Source organism: Ranitomeya variabilis, unplaced genomic scaffold (genome assembly GCF_051348905.1).
Source record: "Ranitomeya variabilis isolate aRanVar5 unplaced genomic scaffold, aRanVar5.hap1 Scaffold_69, whole genome shotgun sequence".
NCBI lineage: Eukaryota > Metazoa > Chordata > Amphibia > Anura > Dendrobatidae > Ranitomeya > Ranitomeya variabilis.
The window spans coordinates 21,076-38,547 of NW_027508196.1; the positions used below are offsets into that span (position 1 = coordinate 21,076).

Sequence of the window (17,472 nt, forward strand, 5' to 3'; positions counted from 1 at the left end):
ATCTCTTCTCGGCCAAATGGCTCAAGATCAAGCGTAGTGTCTGTTCTTATTAGTTTAATATCTGATACGTCCCCTATTTGGGGACCATATATTAAATGGATTTTTGGAACAGGGAGCTGGAAATGGAGCTTGCTTTGTCACACGGAACCTTCACGGGGATGGAGGGTGTGGTTATGCAGATTCAAAACGCGTTGCGCACAGCTTGAACACATGCACACCGCAGAACTGTCATCGACAGAGCATCCAGAGTTTCTGGAAATGTCTTCCCTGCGGCAATCTTTTGCTACGTCTCCACAGTGGGTGTCGGTTGTAGGCCTTGGTGCGGCCCAAGTGGCAAATCATTTCTGATCATCTCTTCTCGGCCAAATGGCTCAAGATCAAGCGTAGTGTCTGTTCTTATTAGTTTAATATCTGATACGTCCCCTATTTGGGGACCATATATTAAATGGATTTTTGGAACAGGGAGCTGGAAATGGAGCTTGCTTTGTCGCACGGAACCATCACGGGGGTGGAGGGTGTGGTTATGCAGATTCAAAACGCGTTTCACACAGCTTGAACACATGCACACCGCAGAACTGTCATCGACAGATCATCCAGAGTTTCTGGAAATGTCTTCCCTGCGGCAATCTTTTGCTACGTCTCCACAGTGGGTGTCGGTTGTAGGCCTTGGTGCGGCCCAAGTGGCAAACCATTTCTGATCATCTCTTCTTGGCCAAATGGCTCAAGATCAAGCGTAGTGTCTGTTCTTATTAGTTTAATATCTGATACGTCCCCTATTTGGGGACCATATATTAAATGGATTTTTGGAACAGGGAGCTGGAAATGGAGCTTGCTTTGTCACACGGAACCTTCACGGGGATGGAGGGTGTGGTTATGCAGATTCAAAACGCGTTGCGCACAGCTTGAACACATGCACACCGCAGAACTGTCATCGACAGAGCATCCAGAGTTTCTGGAAATGTCTTCCCTGCGGCAATCTTTTGCTACGTCTCCACAGTGGGTGTCGGTTGTAGGCCTTGGTGCGGCCCAAGTGGCAAACCATTTCTGATCAACTCTTCTCGGCCAAATGGCTCAAGATCAAGTGTAGTGTCTGTCCTTATTAGTTTAATATCTGATACGTCCCCTATTTGGGGACCATATATTAAATGGATTTTTGGAACAGGGAGCTGGAAATGGAGCTTGCTTTGTCGCACGGAACCTTCACGGGGATGGAGGGTGTGGTTATGCAGATTCAAAACGCGTTGCGCAGAGCTTGAACACATGCACACCGCAGAACTGTCATCGACAGAGCATCCAGAGTTTCTGGAAATGTCTTCCCTGCGGCAATCTTTTGCTACGTCTCCACAGTGGGTGTCGGTTGTAGGCCTTGGTGCGGCCCAAGTGGCAAACCATTTCTGATCATCTCTTCTCGGCCAAATGGCTCAAGATCAAGCGTAGTGTCTGTTCTTATTAGTTTAATATCTGATACGTCCCCTATTTGGGGACCATATATTAAATGGATTTCTGGAACAGGGAGCTGGAAATGGAGCTTGCTTTGTCACACGGAACCTTCACGGGGATGGAGGGTGTGGTTATGCAGATTCAAAACGCGTTGCGCACAGCTTGAACACATGCACACCGCAGAACTGTCATCGACAGAGCATCCAGAGTTTCTGGAAATGTCTTCCCTGCGGCAATCTTTTGCTACGTCTCCACAGTGGGTGTCGGTTGTAGGCCTTGGTGCGGCCCAAGTGGCAAACCATTTCTGATCATCTCTTCTCGGCCAAATGGCTCAAGATCAAGCGTAGTGTCTGTTCTTATTAGTTTAATATCTGTTACGTCCCCTATTTGGGGACCATATATTAAATGGATTTTTGGAACAGGGAGCTGGAAATGGAGCTTGCTTTGTCACACGGAACCTTCACGGGGATGGAGGGTGTGGTTATGCAGATTCAAAACGCGTTGCGCACAGCTTGAACACATGCACACCGCAGAACTGTCATCAACAGAGCATCCAGAGTTTCTGGAAATGTCTTCCCTGCGGCAATCTTTTGCTACGTCTTAACAGTGGGTGTCGGTTGTAGGCCTTGGTGCGGCCCAAGTGGCAAACCATTTCTGATCATCTCTTCTCGGCCAAATGGATCAAGATCAAGCGTAGTGTCTGTTCTTATTAGTTTAATATCTGATACGTCCCCTATTTGGGGACCATGTATTAAATGGATTTTTGGAACAGGGAGCTGGAAATGGAGCTTGCTTTGTCACACGGAACCTTCACGGGGATGGAGGGTGTGGTTATGCAGATTCAAAACGCGTTGCGCACAGCTTGAACACATGCACACCGCAGAACTGTCATCGACAGAGCATCCAGAGTTTCTGGAAATGTCTTCCCTGCGGCAATCTTTTGCTACGTCTCCACAGTGGGTGTCGGTTGTAGGCCTTGGTGCGGCCCAAGTGGCAAACCATTTCTGATCATCTCTTCTCGGCCAAATGGCTCAAGATCAAGCGTAGTGTCTGTTCTTATTAGTTTAATATCTGATACGTCCCCTATTTGGGGACCATATATTAAATGGATTTTTGGAACAGGGAGCTGGAAATGGAGCTTGCTTTGTCGCACGGAACCTTCACGGGGGTGGAGGGTGTGGTTATGCAGATTCAAAATGCGTTTCGCTCAGCTTGAACACATGCACACCGCAGAACTGTCATCGACAGATCATCCAGAGTTTCTGGAAATGTCTTCCCTGCGGCAATCTTTTGCTACGTCTCCACAGTGGGTGTCGGTTGTAGGCCTTGGTGCGGCCCAAGTGGCAAACCATTTCTGATCATCTCTTCTCGGCCAAATGGCTCAAGATCAAGCGTAGTGTCTGTTCTTATTAGTTTAATATCTGATACGTCCCCTATTTGGGGACCATATATTAAATGGATTTTTGGAACAGGGAGCTGGAAATGGAGCTTGCTTTGTCACACGGAACCTTCACGGGGATGGAGGGTGTGGTTATGCAGATTCAAAACGCGTTGCGCACAGCTTGAACACATGCACACCGCAGAACTGTCATCAACAGAGCATCCAGAGTTTCTGGAAATGTCTTCCCTGCGGCAATCTTTTGCTACGTCTCCACAGTGGGTGTCGGTTGTAGGCCTTGGTGCGGCCCAAGTGGCAAACCATTTCTGATCAACTCTTCTCGGCCAAATGGCTCAAGATCAAGTGTAGTGCCTGTTCTTATTAGTTTAATATCTGATACGTCCCCTATTTGGGGACCATATATTAAATGGATTTTTGGAACAGGGAGCTGGAAATGGAGCTTGATCTGTCACACGGAACCTTCACGGGGATGGAGGGTGTGGTTATGCAGATTCAAAACGCGTTGCGCACAGCTTGAACACATGCACACCGCAGAACTGTCGTCGACAGAGCATCCAGAGTTTCTGGAAATGTCTTCCCTGCGGCAATCTTTTGCTACGTCTCCACAGTGGGTGTCGGTTGTAGGCCTTGGTGCGGCCCAAGTGGCAAACCATTTCTGATCATCTCTTCTCGGCCAAATGGCTCAAGATCAAGCGTAGTGCCTGTTCTTATTAATTTAATATCTGATACGTCCCCTATTTGGGGACCATATATTAAATGGATTTTTGGAACAGGGAGCTGGAAATGGAGCTTGCTTTGTCACACGGAACCTTCACGGGGATGGAGGGTGTGGTTATGCAGATTCAAAACGCGTTGCGCACAGCTTGAACACATGCACACCGCAGAACTGTCATCGACAGAGCATCCAGAGTTTCTGGAAATGTCTTCCCTGCGGCAATCTTTTGCTACGTCTCCACAGTGGGTGTCGGTTGTAGGCCTTGGTGCGGCCCAAGTGGCAAATCATTTCTGATCATCTCTTCTCGGCCAAATGGCTCAAGATCAAGCGTAGTGTCTGTTCTTATTAGTTTAATATCTGATACGTCCCCTATTTGGGGACCATATATTAAATGGATTTTTGGAACAGGGAGCTGGAAATGGAGCTTGCTTTGTCGCACGGAACCATCACGGGGGTGGAGGGTGTGGTTATGCAGATTCAAAACGCGTTTCGCACAGCTTGAACACATGCACACCGCAGAACTGTCATCGACAGATCATCCAGAGTTTCTGGAAATGTCTTCCCTGCGGCAATCTTTTGCTACGTCTCCACAGTGGGTGTCGGTTGTAGGCCTTGGTGCGGCCCAAGTGGCAAACCATTTCTGATCATCTCTTCTCGGCCAAATGGCTCAAGATCAAGTGTAGTGTCTGTTCTTATTAGTTTAATATCTGATACGTCCCCTATTTGGGGACCATATATTAAATGGATTTTTGGAACAGGGAGCTGGAAATGGAGCTTGCTTTGTCGCACGGAACCTTCACGGGGATGGAGGGTGTGGTTATGCAGATTCAAAACGCGTTGCGCACAGCTTGAACACATGCACACCGCAGAACTGTCATCGATAGAGCATCCAGAGTTTCTGGAAATGTCTTCCCTGCGGCAATCTTTTGCTACGTCTCACAGTGGATGTCGGTTGTAGGCCTTGGTGCGGCCCAAGTGGCAAACCATTTCTGATCATCTCTTCTCGGCCAAATGGCTCAAGATCAAGCGTAGTGTCTGTTCTTATTAGTTTAATATCTGATACGTCCCCTATTTGGGGACCATATATTAAATGGATTTTTGGAACAGGGAGCTGGAAATGGAGCTTGCTTTGTCACACGGAACCTTCACGGGGATGGAGGGTGTGGTTATGCAGATTCAAAACGCGTTGCGCACAGCTTGAACACATGCACACCGCAGAACTGTCATCGACAGAGCATCCAGAGTTTCTGGAAATGTCTTCCCTGCGGCAATCTTTTGCTACGTCTCCACAGTGGGTGTCGGTTGTAGGCCTTGGTGCGGCCCAAGTGGCAAATCATTTCTGATCATCTCTTCTCGGCCAAATGGCTCAAGATCAAGCGTAGTGTCTGTTCTTATTAGTTTAATATCTGATACGTCCCCTATTTGGGGACCATATATTAAATGGATTTTTGGAACAGGGAGCTGGAAATGGAGCTTGCTTTGTCGCACGGAACCATCACGGGGGTGGAGGGTGTGGTTATGCAGATTCAAAACGCGTTTCACACAGCTTGAACACATGCACACCGCAGAACTGTCATCGACAGATCATCCAGAGTTTCTGGAAATGTCTTCCCTGCGGCAATCTTTTGCTACGTCTCCACAGTGGGTGTCGGTTGTAGGCCTTGGTGCGGCCCAAGTGGCAAACCATTTCTGATCATCTCTTCTTGGCCAAATGGCTCAAGATCAAGCGTAGTGTCTGTTCTTATTAGTTTAATATCTGATACGTCCCCTATTTGGGGACCATATATTAAATGGATTTTTGGAACAGGGAGCTGGAAATGGAGCTTGCTTTGTCACACGGAACCTTCACGGGGATGGAGGGTGTGGTTATGCAGATTCAAAACGCGTTGCGCACAGCTTGAACACATGCACACCGCAGAACTGTCATCGACAGAGCATCCAGAGTTTCTGGAAATGTCTTCCCTGCGGCAATCTTTTGCTACGTCTCCACAGTGGGTGTCGGTTGTAGGCCTTGGTGCGGCCCAAGTGGCAAACCATTTCTGATCAACTCTTCTCGGCCAAATGGCTCAAGATCAAGTGTAGTGTCTGTCCTTATTAGTTTAATATCTGATACGTCCCCTATTTGGGGACCATATATTAAATGGATTTTTGGAACAGGGAGCTGGAAATGGAGCTTGCTTTGTCGCACGGAACCTTCACGGGGATGGAGGGTGTGGTTATGCAGATTCAAAACGCGTTGCGCAGAGCTTGAACACATGCACACCGCAGAACTGTCATCGACAGAGCATCCAGAGTTTCTGGAAATGTCTTCCCTGCGGCAATCTTTTGCTACATCTCCACAGTGGGTGTCGGTTGTAGGCCTTGGTGCGGCCCAAGTGGCAAACCATTTCTGATCATCTCTTCTCGGCCAAATGGCTCAAGATCAAGCGTAGTGTCTGTTCTTATTAGTTTAATATCTGATACGTCCCCTATTTGGGGACCATATATTAAATGGATTTCTGGAACAGGGAGCTGGAAATGGAGCTTGCTTTGTCACACGGAACCTTCACGGGGATGGAGGGTGTGGTTATGCAGATTCAAAACGCGTTGCGCACAGCTTGAACACATGCACACCGCAGAACTGTCATCGACAGAGCATCCAGAGTTTCTGGAAATGTCTTCCCTGCGGCAATCTTTTGCTACGTCTCCACAGTGGGTGTCGGTTGTAGGCCTTGGTGCGGCCCAAGTGGCAAACCATTTCTGATCATCTCTTCTCGGCCAAATGGCTCAAGATCAAGCGTAGTGTCTGTTCTTATTAGTTTAATATCTGTTACGTCCCCTATTTGGGGACCATATATTAAATGGATTTTTGGAACAGGGAGCTGGAAATGGAGCTTGCTTTGTCACACGGAACCTTCACGGGGATGGAGGGTGTGGTTATGCAGATTCAAAACGCGTTGCGCACAGCTTGAACACATGCACACCGCAGAACTGTCATCAACAGAGCATCCAGAGTTTCTGGAAATGTCTTCCCTGCGGCAATCTTTTGCTACGTCTTAACAGTGGGTGTCGGTTGTAGGCCTTGGTGCGGCCCAAGTGGCAAACCATTTCTGATCATCTCTTCTCGGCCAAATGGATCAAGATCAAGCGTAGTGTCTGTTCTTATTAGTTTAATATCTGATACGTCCCCTATTTGGGGACCATGTATTAAATGGATTTTTGGAACAGGGAGCTGGAAATGGAGCTTGCTTTGTCACACGGAACCTTCACGGGGATGGAGGGTGTGGTTATGCAGATTCAAAACGCGTTGCGCACAGCTTGAACACATGCACACCGCAGAACTGTCATCGACAGAGCATCCAGAGTTTCTGGAAATGTCTTCCCTGCGGCAATCTTTTGCTACGTCTCCACAGTGGGTGTCGGTTGTAGGCCTTGGTGCGGCCCAAGTGGCAAACCATTTCTGATCATCTCTTCTCGGCCAAATGGCTCAAGATCAAGCGTAGTGTCTGTTCTTATTAGTTTAATATCTGATACGTCCCCTATTTGGGGACCATATATTAAATGGATTTTTGGAACAGGGAGCTGGAAATGGAGCTTGCTTTGTCGCACGGAACCTTCACGGGGGTGGAGGGTGTGGTTATGCAGATTCAAAATGCGTTTCGCTCAGCTTGAACACATGCACACCGCAGAACTGTCATCGACAGATCATCCAGAGTTTCTGGAAATGTCTTCCCTGCGGCAATCTTTTGCTACGTCTCCACAGTGGGTGTCGGTTGTAGGCCTTGGTGCGGCCCAAGTGGCAAACCATTTCTGATCATCTCTTCTCGGCCAAATGGCTCAAGATCAAGCGTAGTGTCTGTTCTTATTAGTTTAATATCTGATACGTCCCCTATTTGGGGACCATATATTAAATGGATTTTTGGAACAGGGAGCTGGAAATGGAGCTTGCTTTGTCACACGGAACCTTCACGGGGATGGAGGGTGTGGTTATGCAGATTCAAAACGCGTTGCGCACAGCTTGAACACATGCACACCGCAGAACTGTCATCAACAGAGCATCCAGAGTTTCTGGAAATGTCTTCCCTGCGGCAATCTTTTGCTACGTCTCCACAGTGGGTGTCGGTTGTAGGCCTTGGTGCGGCCCAAGTGGCAAACCATTTCTGATCAACTCTTCTCGGCCAAATGGCTCAAGATCAAGTGTAGTGCCTGTTCTTATTAGTTTAATATCTGATACGTCCCCTATTTGGGGACCATATATTAAATGGATTTTTGGAACAGGGAGCTGGAAATGGAGCTTGCTTTGTCGCACGGAACCTTCACGGGGATGGAGGGTGTGGTTATGCAGATTCAAAACGCGTTGCGCACAGCTTGAACACATGCACACCGCAGAACTGTCATCGATAGAGCATCCAGAGTTTCTGGAAATGTCTTCCCTGCGGCGATCTTTTGCTACGTCTCCACAGTGGATGTCGGTTGTAGGCCTTGGTGCGGCCCAAGTGGCAAACCATTTCTGATCATCTCTTCTCGGCCAAATGGCTCAAGATCAAGCGTAGTGTCTGTTCTTATTAGTTTAATATCTGATGCGTCCCCTATTTGGGGACCATATATTAAATGGATTTTTGGAACAGGGAGCTGGAAATGGAGCTTGCTTTGTCACACGGAACCTTCACGGGGATGGAGGGTGTGGTTAGGCAGATTCAAAATGCGTTGCGCACAGCTTGAACACATGCACACCGCAGAACTGTCGTCGACAGAGCATCCAGAGTTTCTGGAAATGTCTTCCCTGCGGCGATCTTTTGCTACATCTCCACAGTGGATGTCGGTTGTAGGCCTTGGTGCGGCCCAAGTGGCAAACCATTTCTGATCATCTCTTCTCGGCCAAATGGCTCAAGATCAAGCGTAGTGTCTGTTCTTATTAGTTTAATATCTGATACGTCCCCTATTTGGGGACCATATATTAAATGGATTTTTGGAACAGGGAGCTGGAAATGGAGCTTGATCTGTCACACGGAACCTTCACGGGGATGGAGGGTGTGGTTATGCAGATTCAAAACGCGTTGCGCACAGCTTGAACACATGCACACCGCAGAACTGTCGTCGACAGAGCATCCAGAGTTTCTGGAAATGTCTTCCCTGCGGCAATCTTTTGCTACGTCTCCACAGTGGGTGTCGGTTGTAGGCCTTGGTGCGGCCCAAGTGGCAAACCATTTCTGATCATCTCTTCTCGGCCAAATGGCTCAAGATCAAGCGTAGTGCCTGTTCTTATTAATTTAATATCTGATACGTCCCCTATTTGGGGACCATATATTAAATGGATTTTTGGAACAGGGAGCTGGAAATGGAGCTTGCTTTGTCACACGGAACCTTCATGGGGATGGAGGGTGTGGTTATGCAGATTCAAAATGCGTTGCGCACAGCTTGAACACATGCACACCGCAGAACTGTCATCGATAGAGCATCCAGAGTTTCTGGAAATGTCTTCCCTGCGGCAATCTTTTGCTACATCTCCACAGTGGGTGTCGGTTGTAGGTCTTGGTGCGGCCCAAGTGGCAAACCATTTCTGATCATCTCTTCTCGGCCAAATGGCTCAAGATCAAGCGTAGTGCCTGTTCTTATTAGTTTAATATCTGATACATCCCCTATTTGGGGACCATATATTAAATGGATTTTTGGAACAGGGAGCTGGAAATGGAGCTTGCTTTGTCACACGGAACCTTCATGGGGATGGAGGGTGTGGTTATGCAGATTCAAAACGCGTTGCGCACAGCTTGAACACATGCACACCGCAGAACTGTCATCGATAGAGCATCCAGAGTTTCTGGAAATGTCTTCCCTGCGGCAATCTTTTGCTACATCTCCACAGTGGGTGTCGGTTGTAGGTCTTGGTGCGGCCCAAGTGGCAAACCATTTCTGATCATCTCTTCTCGGCCAAATGGCTCAAGATCAAGCGTAGTGCCTGTTCTTATTAGTTTAATATCTGATACGTCCCCTATTTGGGGACCATATATTAAATGGATTTTTGGAACAGGGAGCTGGAAATGGAGCTTGCTTTGTCACACGGAACCTTCATGGGGATGGAGGGTGTGGTTATGCAGATTCAAAACGCGTTGCGCACAGCTTGAACACATGCACACCGCAGAACTGTCATCGACAGAGCATCCAGAGTTTCTGGAAATGTCTTCCCTGCGGCAATCTTTTGCTACGTCTCCACAGTGGGTGTCGGTTGTAGGCCTTGGTGCGGCCCGTGGCAAACCATTTCTGATCATCTCTTCTCGGCCAAATGGCTCAAGATCAAGCGTAGTGTCTGTTCTTATTAGTTTAATATCTGATTGGTCCCCTATTTGGGGACCATATATTAAATGGATTTTTGGAACAGGGAGCTGGAAATGGAGCTTGCTTTGTCACACTTAACCTTCACAGGGATGGAGGGTGTGGTTATGCAGATTCAAAACGCGTTGCGCACAGCTTGAACACATGCACACCGCAGAACTGTTATCGATAGAGCATCCAGAGTTTCTGGAAATGTCTTCCCTGCGGCGATCTTTTGCTACATCTCCACAGTGGATGTCGGTTGTAGGCCTTGGTGCAGCCCAAGTGGCAAACCATTTCTGATCATCTCTTCTCGGCCAAATGGCTCAAGATCAAGCGTAGTGTCTGTTCTTATTAGTTTAATATCTGATACGTCCCCTATTTGGGGACCATATATTAAATGGATTTTTGGAACAGGGAGCTGGAAATGGAGCTTGATCTGTCACACGGAACCTTCACGGGGATGGAGGGTGTGGTTATGCAGATTCAAAACGCGTTGCGCACAGCTTGAACACATGCACACCGCAGAACTGTCGTCGACAGAGCATCCAGAGTTTCTGGAAATGTCTTCCCTGCGGCAATCTTTTGCTACGTCTCCACAGTGGGTGTCGGTTGTAGGCCTTGGTGCGGCCCAAGTGGCAAACCATTTCTGATCATCTCTTCTCGGCCAAATGGCTCAAGATCAAGCGTAGTGCCTGTTCTTATTAATTTAATATCTGATACGTCCCCTATTTGGGGACCATATATTAAATGGATTTTTGGAACAGGGAGCTGGAAATGGAGCTTGCTTTGTCACACGGAACCTTCATGGGGATGGAGGGTGTGGTTATGCAGATTCAAAACGCGTTGCGCACAGCTTGAACACATGCACACCGCAGAACTGTCATCGATAGAGCATCCAGAGTTTCTGGAAATGTCTTCCCTGCGGCAATCTTTTGCTACATCTCCACAGTGGGTGTCGGTTGTAGGTCTTGGTGCGGCCCAAGTGGCAAACCATTTCTGATCATCTCTTCTCGGCCAAATGGCTCAAGATCAAGCGTAGTGCCTGTTCTTATTAGTTTAATATCTGATACGTCGCCTATTTGGGGACCATATATTAAATGGATTTTTGGAACAGGGAGCTGGAAATGGAGCTTGCTTTGTCACACGGAACCATCATGGGGATGGAGGGTGTGGTTATGCAGATTCAAAACGCGTTGCGCACAGCTTGAACACATGCACACCGCAGAACTGTCATCGATAGAGCATCCAGAGTTTCTGGAAATGTCTTCCCTGCGGCAATCTTTTGCTACATCTCCACAGTGGGTGTCGGTTGTAGGTCTTGGTGCGGCCCAAGTGGCAAACCATTTCTGATCATCTCTTCTCGGCCAAATGGCTCAAGATCAAGCGTAGTGCCTGTTCTTATTAGTTTAATATCTGATACGTCCCCTATTTGGGGACCATATATTAAATGGATTTTTGGAACAGGGAGCTGGAAATGGAGCTTGCTTTGTCACACGGAACCTTCACGGGGATGGAGGGTGTGGTTATGCAGATTCAAAACGCGTTGCGCACAGCTTGAACACATGCACACCGCAGAACTGTCATCGATAGAGCATCCAGAGTTTCTGGAAATGTCTTCCCTGCGGCAATCTTTTGCTACGTCTCCACAGTGGGTGTCGGTTGTAGGCCTTGGTGCGGCCCAAGTGGCAAACCATTTCTTTTCATCTCTTCTCGGCCAAATGGCTCAAGATCAAGCGTAGTGTCTGTTCTTATTAGTTTAATATCTGTTACGTCCCCTATTTGGGGACCATATATTAAATGGATTTTTGGAACAGGGAGCTGGAAATGGAGCTTGCTTTGTCACACGGAACCTTCACGGGGATGGAGGGTGTGGTTATGCAGATTCAAAACGCGTTGCGCACAGCTTGAACACATGCACACCGCAGAACTGTCATCGACAGAGCATCCAGAGTTTCTGGAAATGTCTTCCCTGCGGCAATCTTTTGCTACGTCTTAACAGTGGGTGTCGGTTGTAGGCCTTGGTGCGGCCCAAGTGGCAAACCATTTCTGATCATCTCTTCTCGGCCAAATGGATCAAGATCAAGCGTAGTGTCTGTTATTAGTTTAATATCTGATACGTCCCGTATTTGGGGACCATATATTACATGGATTTTTGGAACAGGGAGCTGGAAATGGAGCTTGCTTTGTCACACGGAACCTTCACGGGGATGGAGGGTGTGGTTATGCAGATTCAAAACGCGTTGCGCACAGCTTGAACACATGCACACCGCAGAACTGTCATCGACAGAGCATCCAGAGTTTCTGGAAATGTCTTCCCTGCGGCAATCTTTTGCTACGTCTCCACAGTGGGTGTCGGTTGTAGGCCTTGGTGCGGCCCAAGTGGCAAACCATTTCTGATCATCTCTTCTCGGCCAAATGGCTCAAGATCAAGCGTAGTGTCTGTTCTTATTAGTTTAATATCTGATACGTCCCCTATTTGGGGACCATATATTAAATGGATTTTTGGAACAGGGAGCTGGAAATGGAGCTTGCTTTGTCACACGGAACCTTCACGGGGATGGAGGGTGTGGTTATGCAGATTCAAAACGCGTTGCGCACAGCTTGAACACATGCACACCGCAGAACTGTCATCGACAGAGCATCCAGAGTTTCTGGAAATGTCTTCCCTGCGGCAATCTTTTGCTACGTCTCCACAGTGGGTGTCGGTTGTAGGCCTTGGTGCGGCCCAAGTGGCAAATCATTTCTGATCATCTCTTCTCGGCCAAATGGCTCAAGATCAAGCGTAGTGTCTGTTCTTATTAGTTTAATATCTGATACGTCCCCTATTTGGGGACCATATATTAAATGGATTTTTGGAACAGGGAGCTGGAAATGGAGCTTGCTTTGTCGCACGGAACCATCACGGGGGTGGAGGGTGTGGTTATGCAGATTCAAAACGCGTTTCGCACAGCTTGAACACATGCACACCGCAGAACTGTCATCGACAGATCATCCAGAGTTTCTGGAAATGTCTTCCCTGCGGCAATCTTTTGCTACGTCTCCACAGTGGGTGTCGGTTGTAGGCCTTGGTGCGGCCCAAGTGGCAAACCATTTCTGATCATCTCTTCTCGGCCAAATGGCTCAAGATCAAGTGTAGTGTCTGTTCTTATTAGTTTAATATCTGAAACGTCCCCTATTTGGGGACCATATATTAAATGGATTTTTGGAACAGGGAGCTGGAAATGGAGCTTGCTTTGTCGCACGGAACCTTCACGGGGATGGAGGGTGTGGTTATGCAGATTCAAAACGCGTTGCGCACAGCTTGAACACATGCACACCGCAGAACTGTCATCGACAGATCATCCAGAGTTTCTGGAAATGTCTTCCCTGCGGCAATCTTTTGCTACGTCTCCACAGTGGGTGTCGGTTGTAGGCCTTGGTGCGGCCCAAGTGGCAAACCATTTCTGATCATCTCTTCTCGGCCAAATGGCTCAAGATCAAGTGTAGTGTCTGTTCTTATTAGTTTAATATCTGATACGTCCCCTATTTGGGGACCATATATTAAATGGATTTTTGGAACAGGGAGCTGGAAATGGAGCTTGCTTTGTCGCACGGAACCTTCACGGGGATGGAGGGTGTGGTTATGCAGATTCAAAACGCGTTTCGCACAGCTTGAACACATGCACACCGCAGAACTGTCATCGACAGATCATCCAGAGTTTCTGGAAATGTCTTCCCTGCGGCAATCTTTTGCTACGTCTCCACAGTGGGTGTCGGTTGTAGGCCTTGGTGTGGCCCAAGTGGCAAACCATTTCTGATCATCTCTTCTCGGCCAAATGGCTCAAGATCAAGTGTAGTGTCTGTTCTTATTAGTTTAATATCTGATACGTCCCCTATTTGGGGACCATATATTAAATGGATTTTTGGAACAGGGAGCTGGAAATGGAGCTTGCTTTGTCGCACGGAACCTTCACGGGGATGGAGGGTGTGGTTATGCAGATTCAAAACGCGTTGCGCACAGCTTGAACACATGCACACCGCAGAACTGTCATCGATAGAGCATCCAGAGTTTCTGGAAATGTCTTCCCTGCGGCAATCTTTTGCTACGTCTCACAGTGGATGTCGGTTGTAGGCCTTGGTGCGGCCCAAGTGGCAAACCATTTCTGATCATCTCTTCTCGGCCAAATGGCTCAAGATCAAGCGTAGTGTCTGTTCTTATTAGTTTAATATCTGATACGTCCCCTATTTGGGGACCATATATTAAATGGATTTTTGGAACAGGGAGCTGGAAATGGAGCTTGCTTTGTCACACGGAACCTTCACGGGGATGGAGGGTGTGGTTATGCAGATTCAAAACGCGTTGCGCACAGCTTGAACACATGCACACCGCAGAACTGTCATCGACAGAGCATCCAGAGTTTCTGGAAATGTCTTCCCTGCGGCAATCTTTTGCTACGTCTCCACAGTGGGTGTCGGTTGTAGGCCTTGGTGCGGCCCAAGTGGCAAACCATTTCTGATCATCTCTTCTCGGCCAAATGGCTCAAGATCAAGCGTAGTGTCTGTTCTTATTAGTTTAATATCTGATACGTCCCCTATTTGGGGACCATATATTAAATGGATTTTTGGAACAGGGAGCTGGAAATGGAGCTTGCTTTGTCACACGGAACCTTCACGGGGATGGAGGGTGTGGTTATGCAGATTCAAAACGCGTTGCGCACAGCTTGAACACATGCACACCGCAGAACTGTCATCGACAGAGCATCCAGAGTTTCTGGAAATGTCTTCCCTGCGGCAATCTTTTGCTACGTCTCCACAGTGGGTGTCGGTTGTAGGCCTTGGTGCGGCCCAAGTGGCAAATCATTTCTGATCATCTCTTCTCGGCCAAATGGCTCAAGATCAAGCGTAGTGTCTGTTCTTATTAGTTTAATATCTGATACGTCCCCTATTTGGGGACCATATATTAAATGGATTTTTGGAACAGGGAGCTGGAAATGGAGCTTGCTTTGTCGCACGGAACCATCACGGGGGTGGAGGGTGTGGTTATGCAGATTCAAAACGCGTTTCACACAGCTTGAACACATGCACACCGCAGAACTGTCATCGACAGATCATCCAGAGTTTCTGGAAATGTCTTCCCTGCGGCAATCTTTTGCTACGTCTCCACAGTGGGTGTCGGTTGTAGGCCTTGGTGCGGCCCAAGTGGCAAACCATTTCTGATCATCTCTTCTTGGCCAAATGGCTCAAGATCAAGCGTAGTGTCTGTTCTTATTAGTTTAATATCTGATACGTCCCCTATTTGGGGACCATATATTAAATGGATTTTTGGAACAGGGAGCTGGAAATGGAGCTTGCTTTGTCACACGGAACCTTCACGGGGATGGAGGGTGTGGTTATGCAGATTCAAAACGCGTTGCGCACAGCTTGAACACATGCACACCGCAGAACTGTCATCGACAGAGCATCCAGAGTTTCTGGAAATGTCTTCCCTGCGGCAATCTTTTGCTACGTCTCCACAGTGGGTGTCGGTTGTAGGCCTTGGTGCGGCCCAAGTGGCAAACCATTTCTGATCAACTCTTCTCGGCCAAATGGCTCAAGATCAAGTGTAGTGTCTGTCCTTATTAGTTTAATATCTGATACGTCCCCTATTTGGGGACCATATATTAAATGGATTTTTGGAACAGGGAGCTGGAAATGGAGCTTGCTTTGTCGCACGGAACCTTCACGGGGATGGAGGGTGTGGTTATGCAGATTCAAAACGCGTTGCGCAGAGCTTGAACACATGCACACCGCAGAACTGTCATCGACAGAGCATCCAGAGTTTCTGGAAATGTCTTCCCTGCGGCAATCTTTTGCTACGTCTCCACAGTGGGTGTCGGTTGTAGGCCTTGGTGCGGCCCAAGTGGCAAACCATTTCTGATCATCTCTTCTCGGCCAAATGGCTCAAGATCAAGCGTAGTGTCTGTTCTTATTAGTTTAATATCTGATACGTCCCCTATTTGGGGACCATATATTAAATGGATTTTTGGAACAGGGAGCTGGAAATGGAGCTTGCTTTGTCACACGGAACCTTCACGGGGATGGAGGGTGTGGTTATGCAGATTCAAAACGCGTTGCGCACAGCTTGAACACATGCACACCGCAGAACTGTCATCGACAGAGCATCCAGAGTTTCTGGAAATGTCTTCCCTGCGGCAATCTTTTGCTACGTCTCCACAGTGGGTGTCGGTTGTAGGCCTTGGTGCGGCCCAAGTGTCAAACCATTTCTGATCATCTCTTCTCGGCCAAATGGCTCAAGATCAAGCGTAGTGTCTGTTCTTATTAGTTTAATATCTGTTACGTCCCCTATTTGGGGACCATATATTAAATGGATTTTTGGAACAGGGAGCTGGAAATGGAGCTTGCTTTGTCACACGGAACCTTCACGGGGATGGAGGGTGTGGTTATGCAGATTCAAAACGCGTTGCGCACAGCTTGAACACATGCACACCGCAGAACTGTCATCAACAGAGCATCCAGAGTTTCTGGAAATGTCTTCCCTGCGGCAATCTTTTGCTACGTCTTAACAGTGGGTGTCGGTTGTAGGCCTTGGTGCGGCCCAAGTGGCAAACCATTTCTGATCATCTCTTCTCGGCCAAATGGATCAAGATCAAGCGTAGTGTCTGTTCTTATTAGTTTAATATCTGATACGTCCCCTATTTGGGGACCATATATTAAATGGATTTTTGGAACAGGGAGCTGGAAATGGAGCTTGCTTTGTCACACGGAACCTTCACGGGGATGGAGGGTGTGGTTATGCAGATTCAAAACGCGTTGCGCACAGCTTGAACACATGCACACCGCAGAACTGTCATCGACAGAGCATCCAGAGTTTCTGGAAATGTCTTCCCTGCGGCAATCTTTTGCTACGTCTCCACAGTGGGTGTCGGTTGTAGGCCTTGGTGCGGCCCAAGTGGCAAACCATTTCTGATCATCTCTTCTCGGCCAAATGGCTCAAGATCAAGCGTAGTGTCTGTTCTTATTAGTTTAATATCTGATACGTCCCCTATTTGGGGACCATATATTAAATGGATTTTTGGAACAGGGAGCTGGAAATGGAGCTTGCTTTGTCGCACGGAACCTTCACGGGGGTGGAGGGTGTGGTTATGCAGATTCAAAATGCGTTTCGCACAGCTTGAACACATGCACACCGCAGAACTGTCATCGACAGATCATCCAGAGTTTCTGGAAATGTCTTCCCTGCGGCAATCTTTTGCTACGTCTCCACAGTGGGTGTCGGTTGTAGGCCTTGGTGCGGCCCAAGTGGCAAACCATTTCTGATCATCTCTTCTCGGCCAAATGGCTCAAGATCAAGCGTAGTGTCTGTTCTTATTAGTTTAATATCTGATACGTCCCCTATTTGGGGACCATATATTAAATGGATTTTTGGAACAGGGAGCTGGAAATGGAGCTTGCTTTGTCACACGGAACCTTCACGGGACTGGAGGGTGTGGTTATGCAGATTCAAAACGCGTTGCGCACAGCTTGAACACATGCACACCGCAGAACTGTCATCAACAGAGCATCCAGAGTTTCTGGAAATGTCTTCCCTGCGGCAATCTTTTGCTACGTCTCCACAGTGGGTGTCGGTTGTAGGCCTTGGTGCGGCCCA

At 48.0% G+C, this 17,472-nt stretch overlaps 50 pseudogenes; all 50 read left to right on the top strand.

The window, feature by feature from the left end:
• LOC143792256 (U2 spliceosomal RNA) lies at positions 1-174 on the top strand (annotated as a pseudogene).
• Positions 175-350: 176 nt separating this feature from the next.
• On the top strand, positions 351-562 carry LOC143792168 (U2 spliceosomal RNA; annotated as a pseudogene).
• A 138-nt stretch (positions 563-700) lies between these two features.
• LOC143791307 (U2 spliceosomal RNA) lies at positions 701-874 on the top strand (annotated as a pseudogene).
• Positions 875-1,050: 176 nt separating this feature from the next.
• Positions 1,051-1,224, top strand: LOC143791378 (U2 spliceosomal RNA; annotated as a pseudogene).
• A 176-nt stretch (positions 1,225-1,400) lies between these two features.
• LOC143791458 (U2 spliceosomal RNA) lies at positions 1,401-1,574 on the top strand (annotated as a pseudogene).
• A 176-nt stretch (positions 1,575-1,750) lies between these two features.
• LOC143791734 (U2 spliceosomal RNA) lies at positions 1,751-1,924 on the top strand (annotated as a pseudogene).
• A 176-nt stretch (positions 1,925-2,100) lies between these two features.
• On the top strand, positions 2,101-2,274 carry LOC143791996 (U2 spliceosomal RNA; annotated as a pseudogene).
• A 176-nt stretch (positions 2,275-2,450) lies between these two features.
• On the top strand, positions 2,451-2,624 carry LOC143791745 (U2 spliceosomal RNA; annotated as a pseudogene).
• A 176-nt stretch (positions 2,625-2,800) lies between these two features.
• On the top strand, positions 2,801-2,974 carry LOC143792257 (U2 spliceosomal RNA; annotated as a pseudogene).
• Positions 2,975-3,150: 176 nt separating this feature from the next.
• Positions 3,151-3,302, top strand: LOC143791857 (U2 spliceosomal RNA; annotated as a pseudogene).
• Positions 3,303-3,500: 198 nt separating this feature from the next.
• On the top strand, positions 3,501-3,674 carry LOC143791941 (U2 spliceosomal RNA; annotated as a pseudogene).
• A 176-nt stretch (positions 3,675-3,850) lies between these two features.
• Positions 3,851-4,062, top strand: LOC143792518 (U2 spliceosomal RNA; annotated as a pseudogene).
• A 138-nt stretch (positions 4,063-4,200) lies between these two features.
• LOC143791891 (U2 spliceosomal RNA) lies at positions 4,201-4,374 on the top strand (annotated as a pseudogene).
• A 175-nt stretch (positions 4,375-4,549) lies between these two features.
• On the top strand, positions 4,550-4,723 carry LOC143792258 (U2 spliceosomal RNA; annotated as a pseudogene).
• Positions 4,724-4,899: 176 nt separating this feature from the next.
• Positions 4,900-5,111, top strand: LOC143792169 (U2 spliceosomal RNA; annotated as a pseudogene).
• A 138-nt stretch (positions 5,112-5,249) lies between these two features.
• On the top strand, positions 5,250-5,423 carry LOC143791308 (U2 spliceosomal RNA; annotated as a pseudogene).
• A 176-nt stretch (positions 5,424-5,599) lies between these two features.
• Positions 5,600-5,773, top strand: LOC143791380 (U2 spliceosomal RNA; annotated as a pseudogene).
• Positions 5,774-5,949: 176 nt separating this feature from the next.
• LOC143791459 (U2 spliceosomal RNA) lies at positions 5,950-6,123 on the top strand (annotated as a pseudogene).
• A 176-nt stretch (positions 6,124-6,299) lies between these two features.
• Positions 6,300-6,473, top strand: LOC143791735 (U2 spliceosomal RNA; annotated as a pseudogene).
• Positions 6,474-6,649: 176 nt separating this feature from the next.
• On the top strand, positions 6,650-6,823 carry LOC143791997 (U2 spliceosomal RNA; annotated as a pseudogene).
• Positions 6,824-6,999: 176 nt separating this feature from the next.
• Positions 7,000-7,173, top strand: LOC143791757 (U2 spliceosomal RNA; annotated as a pseudogene).
• Positions 7,174-7,349: 176 nt separating this feature from the next.
• LOC143792259 (U2 spliceosomal RNA) lies at positions 7,350-7,523 on the top strand (annotated as a pseudogene).
• A 176-nt stretch (positions 7,524-7,699) lies between these two features.
• LOC143791296 (U2 spliceosomal RNA) lies at positions 7,700-7,873 on the top strand (annotated as a pseudogene).
• Positions 7,874-8,049: 176 nt separating this feature from the next.
• On the top strand, positions 8,050-8,223 carry LOC143791579 (U2 spliceosomal RNA; annotated as a pseudogene).
• Positions 8,224-8,399: 176 nt separating this feature from the next.
• LOC143791625 (U2 spliceosomal RNA) lies at positions 8,400-8,551 on the top strand (annotated as a pseudogene).
• Positions 8,552-8,749: 198 nt separating this feature from the next.
• Positions 8,750-8,923, top strand: LOC143791882 (U2 spliceosomal RNA; annotated as a pseudogene).
• A 176-nt stretch (positions 8,924-9,099) lies between these two features.
• On the top strand, positions 9,100-9,273 carry LOC143791814 (U2 spliceosomal RNA; annotated as a pseudogene).
• A 176-nt stretch (positions 9,274-9,449) lies between these two features.
• On the top strand, positions 9,450-9,623 carry LOC143791465 (U2 spliceosomal RNA; annotated as a pseudogene).
• A 174-nt stretch (positions 9,624-9,797) lies between these two features.
• LOC143791500 (U2 spliceosomal RNA) lies at positions 9,798-9,971 on the top strand (annotated as a pseudogene).
• Positions 9,972-10,147: 176 nt separating this feature from the next.
• On the top strand, positions 10,148-10,299 carry LOC143791626 (U2 spliceosomal RNA; annotated as a pseudogene).
• Positions 10,300-10,497: 198 nt separating this feature from the next.
• Positions 10,498-10,671, top strand: LOC143791886 (U2 spliceosomal RNA; annotated as a pseudogene).
• A 176-nt stretch (positions 10,672-10,847) lies between these two features.
• On the top strand, positions 10,848-11,022 carry LOC143792012 (U2 spliceosomal RNA; annotated as a pseudogene).
• A 175-nt stretch (positions 11,023-11,197) lies between these two features.
• LOC143791566 (U2 spliceosomal RNA) lies at positions 11,198-11,371 on the top strand (annotated as a pseudogene).
• Positions 11,372-11,547: 176 nt separating this feature from the next.
• On the top strand, positions 11,548-11,721 carry LOC143791736 (U2 spliceosomal RNA; annotated as a pseudogene).
• Positions 11,722-11,897: 176 nt separating this feature from the next.
• Positions 11,898-12,068, top strand: LOC143792080 (U2 spliceosomal RNA; annotated as a pseudogene).
• Positions 12,069-12,244: 176 nt separating this feature from the next.
• On the top strand, positions 12,245-12,418 carry LOC143792260 (U2 spliceosomal RNA; annotated as a pseudogene).
• A 176-nt stretch (positions 12,419-12,594) lies between these two features.
• LOC143792519 (U2 spliceosomal RNA) lies at positions 12,595-12,806 on the top strand (annotated as a pseudogene).
• Positions 12,807-12,944: 138 nt separating this feature from the next.
• LOC143791290 (U2 spliceosomal RNA) lies at positions 12,945-13,118 on the top strand (annotated as a pseudogene).
• Positions 13,119-13,294: 176 nt separating this feature from the next.
• On the top strand, positions 13,295-13,468 carry LOC143792009 (U2 spliceosomal RNA; annotated as a pseudogene).
• Positions 13,469-13,644: 176 nt separating this feature from the next.
• LOC143792104 (U2 spliceosomal RNA) lies at positions 13,645-13,818 on the top strand (annotated as a pseudogene).
• Positions 13,819-13,993: 175 nt separating this feature from the next.
• LOC143792261 (U2 spliceosomal RNA) lies at positions 13,994-14,167 on the top strand (annotated as a pseudogene).
• Positions 14,168-14,343: 176 nt separating this feature from the next.
• LOC143792263 (U2 spliceosomal RNA) lies at positions 14,344-14,517 on the top strand (annotated as a pseudogene).
• A 176-nt stretch (positions 14,518-14,693) lies between these two features.
• On the top strand, positions 14,694-14,905 carry LOC143792170 (U2 spliceosomal RNA; annotated as a pseudogene).
• Positions 14,906-15,043: 138 nt separating this feature from the next.
• Positions 15,044-15,217, top strand: LOC143791309 (U2 spliceosomal RNA; annotated as a pseudogene).
• A 176-nt stretch (positions 15,218-15,393) lies between these two features.
• On the top strand, positions 15,394-15,567 carry LOC143791381 (U2 spliceosomal RNA; annotated as a pseudogene).
• A 176-nt stretch (positions 15,568-15,743) lies between these two features.
• On the top strand, positions 15,744-15,917 carry LOC143792264 (U2 spliceosomal RNA; annotated as a pseudogene).
• Positions 15,918-16,093: 176 nt separating this feature from the next.
• On the top strand, positions 16,094-16,267 carry LOC143791737 (U2 spliceosomal RNA; annotated as a pseudogene).
• Positions 16,268-16,443: 176 nt separating this feature from the next.
• On the top strand, positions 16,444-16,617 carry LOC143791872 (U2 spliceosomal RNA; annotated as a pseudogene).
• Positions 16,618-16,793: 176 nt separating this feature from the next.
• Positions 16,794-16,967, top strand: LOC143791768 (U2 spliceosomal RNA; annotated as a pseudogene).
• A 176-nt stretch (positions 16,968-17,143) lies between these two features.
• On the top strand, positions 17,144-17,317 carry LOC143792507 (U2 spliceosomal RNA; annotated as a pseudogene).
• The last annotated feature ends 155 nt before the right edge of the window (positions 17,318-17,472 follow it).